The sequence below is a fragment of the Mustela lutreola genome, chromosome 15 (assembly GCF_030435805.1).
Source record: "Mustela lutreola isolate mMusLut2 chromosome 15, mMusLut2.pri, whole genome shotgun sequence".
NCBI classification, from domain to species: domain Eukaryota; kingdom Metazoa; phylum Chordata; class Mammalia; order Carnivora; family Mustelidae; genus Mustela; species Mustela lutreola.
In genome coordinates this window covers 50,139,686-50,154,364 of record NC_081304.1, presented here as the reverse complement: position 1 = coordinate 50,154,364, position 14,679 = coordinate 50,139,686, and the positions used below count along the sequence as shown (strand labels likewise).

Genomic DNA, 14,679 nt, shown 5'->3' with positions numbered 1-14,679 from the left:
GAAGACACCGTGTTTAATACATAATGTTGATGTATTAGCACTGACTCACAGCCAGCAGCTCTGAAACGCATGCCTGAATAACGTTTATCTAACTCAGGTATATTCTCTGGAAGGTACGTCATGAGACTGCCTTTCAGTACCATGTTTGCATTAGTTTAAATACTGCTCTCACCAAGAAAAAACACCTCAAAAACGTGACCCATGTGGCAGTAAGCAGACCCTGGAAAGACACTTGTTTACAGTTTGAAAGCTGGAACAAGAAGGCAGGAACGTGTGCACAGGGAGAGTCAGATTTTTGCCACTCCGCATTTGCATGTGTCTGCAAACCATCACGAAGGGGCCACAAGGGTTGATTTTGGGGTTATAAATTGTAGCGAGTAGGTGAGTTTGCAAATACAGAATCCGCAAGCCATGGCAATGCCTTGTATGAAAGTAGAGCAGCTCTTAGGAAGAACTTGATGGCCTCCCTTGACCAGTGATTGTTTTTGACCCTCCTGTGTTCAGGGCAGAAAAGGTGAGCCCAAGGATCTTCTAAGTGTCATTAGAGAAGGGGGCAGCAAACTTGCTATATCACATGGCAAATGAAGGCATTTCTCTGATTGATTCATTCACTGTACATTCATTGTGGGGCTCCACTCACCTCTCCGGGTTCTTTCTACACTTCGTCTCCAAGACATTGCCTAAGAAAGATGGCTCTCGTGCCTTATTTTATGTAGCACAGATTTCATGAGGTGTCTGGGGCATGTCTGTGTACAGTACTTAATTTTTACTGATGGGGAAATAGTTTATGGAAAAAGTTTATAGTTATAAGACTGGGATAATTATTTTGTGATATATTACAACCAGAGCATGCTTTTGCACAAGACAGACATTAGTCTCTTTTATCAGTCTCTGAAACCTCGGTAAGAGAAGTTGAACAGATATAAACAAGTGGTTAAACACTTTTTCATTTGCTTGAAGCAAACAGTTTAATGAACCCCGTGCACAGCCCTTCACTTGTTCCTAGCAAACCTTCAGAGGTTCAGAATGGCCTGCACCATGGCAATTCGTGGGGAAGAGATTTCCTAGTGATTGGTTTTTTGATTTTTATCTTTTTTCCTACTGTAAATCAATGTAATTTATAAGATATGCCATACTGACAAATTGTTTTATATTTATCACCAACGTAATGTGTAATCTGTCTTCTAAAAGGCAGACCTTCAACAAGCTCATGGGAAAATTTAGCCAGTCAATCTTTCATTTGAATTTAACACGAATACTTTCCATGACAATGGAAGGGAAGCTGGTTTCTGGGACATCCACTGCCCACCATAGCCTACCTCCGCCTCTGTGGGCTTTCCTCAAATCACACCTTGTAAATTGGTCCATTTTCAGAAAGAGGGCATCACTTGTGCCCTCTACGGTGGATCTTTAATTAACTTAATAAAAAAGCAGCAATCAGTAATTATGAAAGTATATTACAACCCTTTTGGATGTATACACATATTTTGTATATGCAGTGAATATTTCTGGAGAAAGTCCTTATTAACTGGGAATGTTTGGTGCCTCTGAGGAAATGAACAGGGAAGCGGGATCAAGGGTGGGGGTGGCTTCACCTCTTCTCATGATCTCATTTGTACTAATTGGTTTGCTTTTTTTAAAAAATATTTTTATAAACATATAATGCATTATTAACCCCAGGGGTACAGTTCTGTAAATCCCCAGGTTTACACACTTCCCAGCACTCACCATAGCACATACCCTCCCCAATGTCCCAAACCCCACCACCCTCTCCCTCCCCCCGACCCCCAGCAACTCTCAGTTTGTTTTGTGAGATTAAGAGTCTCTTATGGTTTGTCTCCCTCCCGATCCCATCTTGTGTCATTTATTCTTTCCTACCCCCCAAAGCCCCCACGTTGCATCTCCACTTCCTCATATAGGGGAGATCATATGAGAGTTGTCTTTTTTCCAACTGATTTATTTCGCTAAGCATAATACCCTCTAGTTCCATCTATGTCATTGCAAATTGCAAGAATTCATTTCTTTTGATGGCTGCATAGTATATATATATATATATATATATATATATATATATATATATCACATCATCTGTTGATGGACATCTAGGTTCTTTCCATAGTTTGGCTATTGTGGACATTGCCACTATAAACATTTGGGTGCACATGCCCTTCGGATCACTACATTTGTATCATTAGGGTAAATACCCAGTAGTGCCATTGCTGGGTTGTAGGGTAGCTCTATTTTCAACTTTTTGAGGAACCTTCATGCTGTTTTCCAGGGTGGTTGCACCATCATTCATTCCCCCCAATAGTGTAGGAGGGTTCCCCTTTCTCTGCATCCTCGCCAGCATCTGTCATTTCCTGACTTGATAATTTTAGCCATCCTGACTGGTGAGAGGTGCTATTTCATTGTGGTTTTGATTTGTATTTCCCTGATGCCGAGTGATGTGGAGCACTTTTTCATGTGCCTGTTGGCCATCTGGATGTCTTCTTTGTGGAAATGTCTGTTCATGTCCTCTGCCCATTTCTTGATTGGATTATTTGTTCTTTGGGTGTTGAGTTTGCTAAGCTCTTTATAGATTTTGGATACTAGCCTTATATCTGATATGTCGTTTGCAAATATCTTCTCCCATTCTGTCAGTTGTCTTTTGGCTTTGTTAACTGTTTCCTTTGCTGTGCAAAAGCTTTTGATCTTGATGAAATCCCGATAGTTCATTTTTGCCCTTGCTTCCCTTGCCTTTGGTGATGTTCCTATGAAGAAATTGCTGTGGCTGAGGTCGAAGAGGTTGCTGCCTGTGTTCTCCTCAAGGATTTTGATGGATTCCTTTCTCACACTGAGTTCCTTCATCCATTTTTAGTCGATTTTCATGTGTGGTGTAAGGAAATGGTTCAGTTTCATTTTTCTGCCTGTGGCTGTCCAATTTTCCCAACACCATTTGTTGAAGAGGCTGTCTTTTTTCCATTGGACATTCTTTCCTGCTTTGTCAAAGAAAATCTATAATATAGTATTTATTAGTTGACTATAGAGTTGAGGGTCTATTTCTGGACTCTCTATTTTGTTCCATTGATCTATGTGTCTGTTTTTGTGCCAGTACCATACTGTTTTTTTTTTAAGATTTTATTTATTTGACAGACAGAGAAATCACAAGTAGGCAGAGAGGCAGGCAGAGAGAGAGAGAGAGAGGAGGAAGCAGGCTCCCTGCGGAGCAGAGAGCCCAACATGGGGCTCGATCCCAGGACCCTGGGATCATGACCTGAACTGAAGGCAGAGGCTTTAACCCACTGAGCCACCCAGGTGCCCCAGGACCATACTGTCTTGATGATGACAGCTTTGTAACAGAGCTTGTAGTCTGTAATGGCGTTGCCCACAACTTTGGCTTTCTTTTTCAATATTCCTCTGGCTATACGAAGTCTGGTACCATATAAATTTTAGGATTATTTGTTCCATTTTTTTGAAAAAAAAAAAAAGGATGGGATTTTGATAGGGATTGCATTAAATGTGTAGATTGTTTTAGGTAGCATAGACATTTTCACAATATTTGTTCTTCCACTCCATGAGCAAAGAACATTTTTCCATTTCTTTGTGTCTTCCTCAATTTCTTTCATGAATTCTTTATAGTTTTCTGACTATGGATCCTTGCCTCTTTGGTTCGGTTTGTTCCTAGGTATCTTATGGTTTGGGGTACAATTATAAATGGGATTGACTCCTTGATTTCTCTTTCTTCTGTCTTGTTGTTGGTGTAAAGAAATGTAACTGATTTCTGTGCATTGATTTTATATCCTGACACTTTACTGAATTCCTGTACAAGTTCTAGCCAATGTGGAGTAGAGTCTTTGGGTTTTACACGTATAGTATCATATCAACTGCAAAGAGTGATAGTTTGACTTCTTCCTTGCTGATTTGGATGCCTTCAACTTCTTTTTGTTGTCTGATGGCTGAGGCTAGGACTACTAGTACTATGTTGAATATCAGTGGTGATAATGGATATCCCTGCCATGTTCCTGACCTTAGCAGAAAAGCTCTCAGTTTTTCTCTATTGAGAATGATATTTGCAGTTGGTTTTTCATAAATAGCTTTGATGATATTGAGGTATGTGCCCTCTATCCCTACACTTTGGAGAGTTTTGATCAAGAAGGGATGTTGTACTTTGTCAAATGCTTTTTCAGCATCTATTGAGAGTATCATATGGTTCTTGTTCTTTCTTTTATTAATGTATTTTTATCACATTGATTGATTTGCAGATATCGAACCAACCTTGCAGCCCTGGAATAAATCCCACTTGGTTGTGGTGAATAATCCTTTTAATGTTCTGTTGGATCCTATTGGTTAGTATTTTGGTGAGAATTTTCACATCTATGTTCATCAAGAGTATTGGTCTGTAATTCTCTTTTTTGATGGAATCCTTGTCTGGTTTTGGAATCAAGGTGATGCTGGCCTCATAAAAAGTTTGGAAAAGGAAAAGTTTGGAACTTTTCCTTCCATTTCTATTTTTTTGGAACAGTTTCAGGAAGTAGGAATTAATTATTCTTTAAATGTTTGGTAGAATTCCCCTGGAAATCTCTCTGACCCTGGGCTCTTGTTTGTTTGGAGATTTTTGATGACTGTTTCAATCTCCTTACTGGTTATGGGTCTGTTCAGGTTTACTACTTCTTCCTGGTTCAGTTGTGGTTGTTTATATGTCTCTAGGAATGCATCCATTTCTTCCAAATTGTCAAATTTGCTGTCGTTGAGTTGCTCATAATATGTTCTTATAATTGTTTGTATATCTTTGGTGTTGGTTGTGATCTCTCCTCTTTCATTCATGATTTCTTTTATTTGGGTCCTTTCTCTTTTCTTTTTGATAAGTCTGGTCAGGGTTTTATCAATCTTATTAATTTTTTCGAAGAACCAGCTCCTAGTTTCATTGATTTGTTCTATAGTTTTTCTGGTTTCTATTTCATTGATTTCTGCTCTGACCTTTGTGATTTCTCTTCTCCTGATGGGTTTAGGCTTTCTCTGCTGTTCTTTCCCCAGCTCCTTTAGGTGTAGGGTTAGGTTGTTCATTGGAGAACTTTCTTGTTTCTTGAGGAAGGCTTGTATCGCTATATATTTTCCTCTCTGGACTTCATTTTCTGTGTCGCACAGATTTTGAACCATTGTGTTTTCATTATCATTTGTTTCAATGAGTTTTTTTCAATTCTCCTTTAATTTCCTGGTTGACTCATTCATTCTTTAGAAGGATGCTCTTTAGTCTCCATGTATATGGGTTCTTTCCAAATTTCCTGTTGTGATTGAGTTCTAGCTTCAGAGCAGTGGTCTGAAAATATGCAGGGAATGATCCCAAACTTTTGATACCACTTGAGACCTGATATATGGCCCAGGATGTCATCTATTCTGGAGAATGTTCTATGTGAACTAGAGAAGAATGTGTATTCTGTTGCTTTGGGATGGAATGTTATGAGTAGATCTGTGATATTTATCTGGTCCAGTGTGTCATTAAGGCCTTTATTTCCTTGTTGATCTTTTGCTTGGATGATCTGTCCATTTCAGTGAGGGGAGTGTTAAAGTCCCCTACTATTTTTGTATTATGGTCGATGTGTTTCTTTGATTTTGTTCTTAATTGGTTTATATAGTTGGCTGCTCCCATGATAGGGGCATATATATTTAAAATTGTTAGATCTTATTCCTGGACAGACCCCTGTCCTTCCTTGTCTCTTACTATAGTCTTTGGCTTAAAATCTAATTGATCTGATATAAGGATTGCCACCCCAGCTTTCTTTTGATGTCCATTAGCATGGTAAATTGTTTTCCACCCCATCACTTTAAATCTGGTGGTGACTCTGGGTCTAAAATGAGTTTCTCATAAACAACCTATTGATTTTTTTTTAATCCATTCTGATACCCTGTGTCTTCTGATTGGGGCATTTAGTCCATTTAAATTCCAGGTAACTATTGAGAGATATGAATTTAATGCCATTGTATTGCCTCTACAGTGACTATTACTATATATTGTCTCTGTTCCTTTCTGGTCTACTACTTTTAGGCTCTCTCATTGCTTAGAGGACCCCTTTCAATATTTTCTGTAGAGCTGGTTTGGTGTTTACAAATTCTTTCTTTTTGTTTGTCCTGAAACGTTTTTATCTCTCCTTCTATTTTCAATGATAGCTTAGCTGGATATAGGATTCTTGGCTTTATATTTTTGTCATTTAGTGCCCTGAATATATCATGCCAGTTCTTTCTGGCCTGCCAGGTCTCTGTCGATTAGTCTGCTGCTAATCTAATGTTTTTACCATTGTATGTTACAGACTTCTTGTCCTGTGATGCTTTAAGGATTTTCTCTTTGTCTTTAAGACTTGTAAATTTTACGATTATATGACAGGGTGTGGACCTATTCTTACTGATTTTGAGGGGGGTTCTCTCCTGGAACCTCCTGGATTTTGATGCTTTTTCCCTTTGCCATATTAAGGAAAATCTCTACTATAATTATCTCCAATATACCTTCTGCTCCCCCTCTTTATCTTCTTCTTCTGGAATCCCAATTATTCTGACATTGTTTCATCTTATGGTATCACTTATCTCTCGATTTCTCCCCTCATGGTCCAGTAGTTGTTTGTCTCTCTTTTGCTCAGCTTCTTTATTCTCTGTCATTTGGTCTTCTATATCACTAATTCTCTCTTCTGCCTCATTTATCCTAGCAGTGAAAGCCTCCATTTTTTTATTGCACTTCATTAACAGTGTTTTTGGGTTCAACTTGGTTAGCTTTTGTTCTTTTATTTCTCCAGACAGTGTTTCTCTAATAACTTTCATGCCTTTATCAAGCTTGGCTAGCACCTTGGGAATCATCATTCTGAACTCTAGATCTGACATATTACCAATCTCTGTATTGATTAGGTCCCTAGCCTTCAGTACTGCCTCTTGTGGTTTTTGTGTGTGTGTGTGTATGTGTGTGTGTGTGTGTGTGTGGTGATTTTTTCCACCTTGTCATTTTAATCCAGATAAGAATATATGAAGGAGCGAATAAAATACTAAAAGGGTGGCAAAGACCACAGGAAAATGTGCTTTAACCAAATCATAAGAGAGCCCAAACCATGGGGGGAAGAAAGTGGGTAAAAAGATCAGGAAAAAAAATTAAACAGTAAACAAAATATATATATATATATATTAGACTGTTGAATACAACAGGGACACCCACTTAATTTTGGGAGTATTTTGGTCTCTTAGAAGAAACCACCTCCCCAAATTTTAAAGAATGAAAAGCATATATAAGGGTAAACACAATGAAGGGATGGAATATGGTTATGAAGATGAAAAATATTTTTAGGTTTCTATAAAAGGAGTTGATAAGGATAAATTGGTTGGGAGAATAAAGAAAAAGAAATTGGAGACAATTTGCTCAGGCTGGATACTATAACAAAGCCCTGTGCTAGATTTAGGGTGTATTTTGATCTATTAGAACTTGTAACCCATATTATTTTTAGAAGAAAAAACCCTATGTATGAACAAAAAATAAAGTTAGATACAATGAAGGATAAAATATGATTTTAATAATGAAGGTTCCAATTTTTTTTTCTTATGAAAGGTATTGTTAAGAGAAACTAGTTAAAAACGTTAAAAGAGGAGGGGGTAAAAGTTAAAAAATAATTAGCAGAAGAAAAAATATAAAATTAAAAAAACTTACTAAGTTTGCAAGACTAAAGAATCGTGGGGAGAAAACCATGAATTCCCTGCTTTGCTTCCTCCTTCTCTGGAATTCTGCTGTTCTCTTGGTATATGAACTTGGTCTTTGCTGGATTTCTTGTTGACCTTCTGGGGGAGGGGCATATTATAGTGATTCTCAAGTGTCTTTGCCCAAGGTGGAAGTGCACTGCCTTTATCAGGGGCAAGGTTAAGTTATCCGCTCGGGTTCACTGTCCCTGAATGCTTTCTGTAGAGTTCCAGAGGTCAGGAATGAAAATGGTGGCCTCCCAATCTCTGGCCCAGAGGAGCTGAGAGCTTGGCGCACTACTCCTCAGTGCACCCTCAGAGAAAAGAGTTCAATCACTCCCATCTCCCTGGCCGACAACCTGTGACCAAACTTCTCTGTCTCTGGCACACGGTCCTGCCTGGAGTCTCTGAACCTCGCCAATCCCTGAGTTTTCCCAGGGGGGTCTCCCTGGATCTTGTGGGGTCCCTGCTCACAGAACAGTGGCCTGTGCCACAGATCACAATAAGGTAACCCTGAGCAGAGAGCTCACTCCTTGACTCCATCTCTGTAGCTGGCTTCCCCACTCTAATACCTATGAGCTCTGCAACACTCAGATAGCCCCCATCCTTCTGTGAGCCCGAGGGACCTGAGGCCCCGCTCTGCTGGCATGGGCTTCACCCCAGCTTAGCCTCTGGAGCGATGTCACTCAATGGAGAAGACTTTTAAAAGTGCTGATTTTGTGCTCCATTGCTCTCCCGCTAGCTGGGAGCCAGCTCCTCCCCCTGCGGTCTATCTCCCCATCGCTTTGGAGTCACTTTTCCGCTGGTCCTACCTTTCAGAAGGTGGTCGATTTTCTGTTTCTAGAATTGCTGCTCTTCTTCTATTCTGTCTCCTGTTGGATTTGTAGGTGTTTGGGATGGTTTGATAAGCTATCTTGCTGATCTCCTGCTATCTGATGTTGTCTCAGCCTGCTACTTCTTCACCATCTTGACTCCTCCCTGGTTTGCCTTTTTTTTTTTTTTTCCCATGTATTACTTTTAAAGAACTCCTTTGTGTTGGTGAAACAAAAACTTGCTTTTTTCCTTCCACACTCATTAGAGTCATTTTAACCATAAATATTATGTACTTTAATTTTAAGGAAATGAAATAACTAACTATATTGTTTCTTCTGATTACAAAACAACACTTACCCATTATGCAAATATGAAATACAACAGAACTTTATAAAGTTTGCTGACTGAAGAGGCTGTGGGGGCTCAGAGAGGGTCATTAAAGGCCTTGGTCTCAGACAGAAAAGGGTTCACGTTCCAGACGTATTCCTGCCTTGCTGAATAACTCGGTGCAAGGGACTTAACTTGGCTGAGCCTCCATTTTTCCAGTGGAGCAGACTTTTAAAAGTTCTGATTTTGTGCTCCATTGCTCAGCCGCTAGCCGGGAGAAAATGGGCATGATGCCACTCTCCCTCAGAGTGATTTTATGAGAATTTTTGTGAGACAAGCCACATAAAACTCTAGCACCTTGTCTGGCACAGGGGAGCTCTAGATGAAATCATCGTTATTAGTATGCTTGAGAAGTTCCCGACAGGGATGGAGGACTCTCCCTCATGACAGGGACCATGTGCAGTGCATGTGTTTGCTTTTCAAAAGCCCTACTTTTTTTTTTTTTTTTCATTTAATACAGAGAGCGGTGAGGTCCTGGCATGTCTTTACAAAGAGAAATGCAAGTTGTCATCACTCGGGGGTGTGGGAAATACAGGTGAAGAATTGCAACTGATGATGAATCAGCCTTTAATTAGTTGGGGGGCTAGGGCCCAGTGAAGACCAGGCCTGTACTCCCCTCTCTCCATGGTAAATAAAATCCAGCCAGGACCAGGGAGCCCACCAAGGATTTTGAAAACACTTGGCCTGTTTTGCCATTTCTTTCCAGCAGATGGCAGTGAAAGATGTTCTTACCAATTACTCTGCCCACCTGCCTTGCTGATCAATCAGAAACTGCATTTAATCACTTTGCATCTATAAGAGGATCTCCCATCCTGCCCCCCCGACGACCGTGATTAGACTTATGCCAGTACATAATGCCAATCCCCATTTGGGATGGATCTGAGAATTGGAAATAAAAGCCCTTATATCACAGAACTCTGGCTTTGGCTGTGACCACTGGACAGGGTTTTATATGGCTCTGAGAGCAGTGCCCTCCTGTAAAGTGGATTGTGTGCTTTTGCCAAGATGTGTGATTTCAGAGGGCTGGTGGATGGACTCTGATGTCCTCTGTGGTCTAGTGGCAGAGAATATCAATCAACGCCCATTGCCACTGCATGTGGCTGATGGGAGAGGGCGGGGAGCGGAGAGCGACACAGAGCGTGTGCTTTGCATTAGGTACCCCTGGGTCCCTGCACAGTCTAGCCACGGGGCCTGATGGGGCTGCTGTGTGTAAGTCGGTCCCCAGCACTATTTGGGATATACTTGTACTGAAAGATTACTGCTTGTTTCACTGAAATTCAAATTTCATTGGGCATCCTGCATTTTTTATTTGCTAAATCTGGCAACCCCAGGCCGTGAGCAAATTTCTCAACTTCTCTGAGCCTTAGTTTCCCAGATGTAAAGTGGATCAACTGTAAAATCAGCCACAGTGTTAAAGTGAAATTTGTACAACACCTGGATTCCAGAGCTGGACATAAAATGAGCTGTTCAGGAGATGGTACTTACTACTGTTAGTTCCCAAACAGATGTTTTTGTTCATTTCAGCTATATTGTCACAGGTGATAATAGAGGTAACATTAAGTTCTACGATTATACCCTGTCCATTGTTACCTGGTAAAGCAACTTCAGACTGAGCTCCATAATGATCCTGTCATTTTCCAAGGCCCCAGCAGCTCCCCCCACCGAAAAATCAAACTATCCTCCAGACTGCACTCTAAAAGGTGAACTTTTGATTGTAAGGTAACTTGTTAATGAATCTAGGGCACCTGGGTGGCTCAGTGGGTTAATCCTCTGCCTTCAGCTCAGGTCGTGATCCCAGGATCCTGGGATCGAGCCGGGTATCAGGCTCGCTGATCACCAGGCAGCCAACCTCCCCATCTCCCTCTGCCTGCCTCTTTGCCTACTTGTGACCTCTCTCTCTCTCTCTGTGTCAAATAAATCTCAAAAATCTTAAATAAATAAATAAATAATAAAAATGAATGGTAAAATAAATTAAAAAGTAAAATTAATAAAATAAAAGAAAATAAATAATTTGCAAATAAAATATTAAAAATTATTAAAATTAATAATAAAACTAATGATAAAATAAATAAATTGATAATTGCCCAGGTTACATTTCAAAGCAGAATTTTCAGGACACCCGACTGGTTCAGTGTGTTAACTCCGGTCATGAGGCCAGCGTCCTGGAATGGAATCCCGCATTGGGCTCGCTGCTCAAAGGGGAGTCTGCTTCTCCCTCTGCCTCGGTCCCTCCCCCATACTTGTGCTCTCCATCTCTCTCTGACCAATACGTAAATAAAATCTTTAAAAAATTTTTAAGGCAGAATTTTAGAAATAACCTCTAAAAAGACAAGCTGCCTGGATGGCTCATGCGGTGGAGTGTGTGATGCTTGGTCCCAGGGTTGTGAGTTTGAGTCCCCCCTGGGTGTAGAGATGGAATCAAGCATGAGAAATAACCTCTAAAAACAAAGAATTTTGTCATTTTTCTCTACGGATAGATAAAAATCTATATCCACATATAAAAATATGTGAGCCATGTTACGTTGGGACTCCCATTACTGAACAATTGGAAAGCATGTTCAAATACAGAGGATCTTTGGTCAAAGCAAACTGTTGGACTATTACCGATGGGATTACAGTTCAGGATTTCAGAAACCCACCTCCCAGGCTTCCATATGGGGTGGGGGGTTGTCCTGCTACTCCATGGCCACAGACTATCCAAGAACACAGCTGGCTCCTGGCCTGGGGGGAATCGTTTTCAGCAGCAAAATGCCAGGGAAAGAAATTCTCTTCCCAGGCCAAGTTTTCAGCCTCCTGAGTCCCCAGCAGCATGTCTGTGGCCTCAGGAAGTGTCATTGCTTGAAGTTTCTCTGTGTGCCCCTGGTGTGGGTTGGGCTGTGAGCAGATGAAAGCTCTGGTACTAGGCCAGCCCTGGACACAGGGAATGGTAGATGCCACCCACTCGTGCAAGCAGGTACAAGGTCCCACCAAACTGCTATGCAGATGAGGAAGAGACTGACTAGGACACAGCGGGGGTGACCTGCCCACTGGGGACCTGACGTGCAGCCAGGAGGAAGGGCAGGATCTAGATGGCCTCACTGTATCCCTGGGTCGCTGCTCCTCCCCTCTTTCCCATCTGCCCTGTGTCTCTGTGTGTGCGTGTGCGTGCATGTGTGTGTGTGTGTGTGTGTGTGTGTGTATGTGTGTGTTGTCAGTCCCCTCTGTTCCTCTCCCCTCCCACCTCCTTCTGCAGTGCTGTCCCTTCTCTGCTTCTCTGTCTGCTTGCTGCCCCATCTTTCCCAACTACCTGCCACTGTGTCCACAGCAGTCAGCATCATCTCTCAGCCCCCAGGCCACCTTTCTTGCATGCTCAGGCCAGTACCATTAAAGCCCAAGCCGTACTTCCTGGGAGAGTGGCAAAAGGGGGCCCTGTGAGGGACAGGGGTACACCCCGCCTATGGGCCACACTGCAAATGTAGCTGTCGGGGTCAGGGCCAGGGTACAGGGAATGGGCCCCGCTCAGGCCCCAGTCCCAGTGTGGGGACTGCTCAGCACCTTCTCCCCCTTCCCACCCTTCTCCAGCAAGCTCTAAGACCTATACGGATGAGGGACAGTCAGGGCCTGAGTTCTAGCCAGACCTGCAAGCCTCTAGGACCCAGCTCTCAGCATGGACTCAGGGTGGCATCAGCCTACCAGCTGAGTGACCTGCGACAGGCGGTGTGAATCATCTGCGTGTCTCAGCGTCCCCAACTACGGAACAGGGAAGAGAAGTCTCTCTCCTTCTTAAAGTGCCTCTGAGGACTGGATAGGGATGAACAGACATGAAGAACTTGGCACGGCAGTTGCCGCAGTCAGTGGCGAGAATTCAGTTCTGAGTGGCAGCAGCAGCGAGAGAGAAAAGCCCAGAGAGCACCAGGATCGCAGCTGTAGCTGACCAGGGGGCTTATCACCCATTGCTGTGTGGACCCACACATGCCAGGGGACCGCTGGGGTCTCTGTGAGAGGGTATTACCAGAAACAATTGCCCTTTGGGTTTCAGTGGGTGCTTGTGGGGACTGTCCAAGGAGACTCCACACCGGGTGCTGTCAGAAAGTAAAGAAAGTTCTGTGAATGGAATCCAGTCTGTGGCATCTTCAGGGAGAACAGAGAGACTCAGCTGTAGATGTAACCCCAGACGTGGGTGTGCCAAGTGTACACGAAGAGTATGGCAAGGGCAGGCCAAGGGCACTGGAACAAGAATGGTGGACAAAAGGCAAGATGGAATGCCCACTTGGACCTTCACCCTGTTGCTGGATTAATCAAAATGGTTTTCCCTAAAGGTCTTCAGAGTGTCTCCTAGAGGCCAGCGTTGCACAACATGTGAGCCCACCGTCCAAGATGTCACCCAGAAACAAAGGGCCTGACACCCGGAGAAGGAGGCAATGGGGGCACTTGCCGAGGGAAGAGAGGATGCGTGCAGCCCTGCCATGCCCGGCTGATGGGTCCGCTGGGGCGCGGCTATGGGACCAGCTCTTGTCCCTTAATGCTTGGGGCCCAGACAGGGGAGATGGCTGGCACCCACTGCACCCCCATTCCCCTTCCTCAGTTCAGCCTTCAAGCCCAAGAGATCTGTTCCCATCCCGAGGGTTGGGAACGAGGGGGTCGACCCCTCCACGGCGCCTCTGTAGGCCTGATTCTTGCACTGGGTGGCGACCCAACAGAAGCTGTGCACATGCACAGGGGTTCCTGCACAAGCGCTCACTCCTCAGGTTCCAGGTTCCAAAGCTGTGTCCTGGCAACAGGCCCCACATTGTGCTCTAGGCCTTCGGCCACGACTTGGCAGCTGAAGGAGAGCACTGCCAGCCTAGTTCGCTATCCCCAGCATCTGGGCTTACCAGACTGCTCTATGGGCACCTCCTTGAACAGGCCATGCCCCTCCCCCCAGCCCCAGGCTCTGCGGGACCCGCACCTGCCAGGAGGGCTTGTCCGCCCCCACCGGGCTCCCTGTGGCCGCAGACAACTCTTGGCGCTCAGGGCTCGCCCAGCAGTCCACGCCCCAGGGTCCACTCACAGGCGGTCCTCCAAGTACCCCGCAAGTTGGCAACCGCGCTCAGTCCTAGCAGCTTGGAGAAGGTACTCCATGATCCTGGCGACCCCGCGCTTTCTTCTGGGGCTCATCACCTCCTCCTGCAGGTGGGGCTGCCGGCTGAAGGTGATGCTATCTGCTGCTGGATCGCAGGTGTCCTGCCGCCACCGCTGCGAGTCCATCGTGGACACGGTCACCCCCTGTGTGCTGCAGAAGCAGGTCGTCACCAGGCTGCGGCCCTCAGCACCCAGGAATGTCCACGAAGTCTCCAGAGGGGAGAGGATGTGCAGAGACCCCAGAGAGAGCGGCAAAGGGAGGGCCCAGATAGAGACTCACAGAAAAGACCCTAAAGGTGCTAGGGCCCCACAGGGGGCATTTAGGCCCCTGGGGGTCCATGGAGGGCTCTCTTCCTTTGTGCCCAGGCCTGGGCCTCTGCTGAGAGCCGTCCCCAGGAAAAAGAGCTCAGAAGACCCATACAATAAGAAGTCCCCCAGCTCCCATAGGAGCTCCTGCCCCTCTCGAAATGCCATTACCAGTTCTTACAGTTCCACCAGGGGCTGCTACCCGGTGCAGAGGAGGAGGGGTCTGGCCACAAGTCAGGCCCCGCGGCCCCCGAGGTCCCCCAGCCAAGAGAGCCCTTTGTGTCCTGCCAGAGTGCCTGCACTTTGCCAGAAGAACCACCAGCTGGAAAAGGCTGCCGATACCACCACCAGGCAGAAGGCAGCGCAGAGGAACTGCTCATCCCCAGCTAA

At 44.3% G+C, this 14,679-nt stretch overlaps 1 pseudogene; it reads left to right on the top strand.

The window, feature by feature from the left end:
- Window positions 1-14,679, top strand: part of LOC131815646 (cilia- and flagella-associated protein 251-like) — a 40,767-nt pseudogene extending 26,088 nt beyond the window's left edge.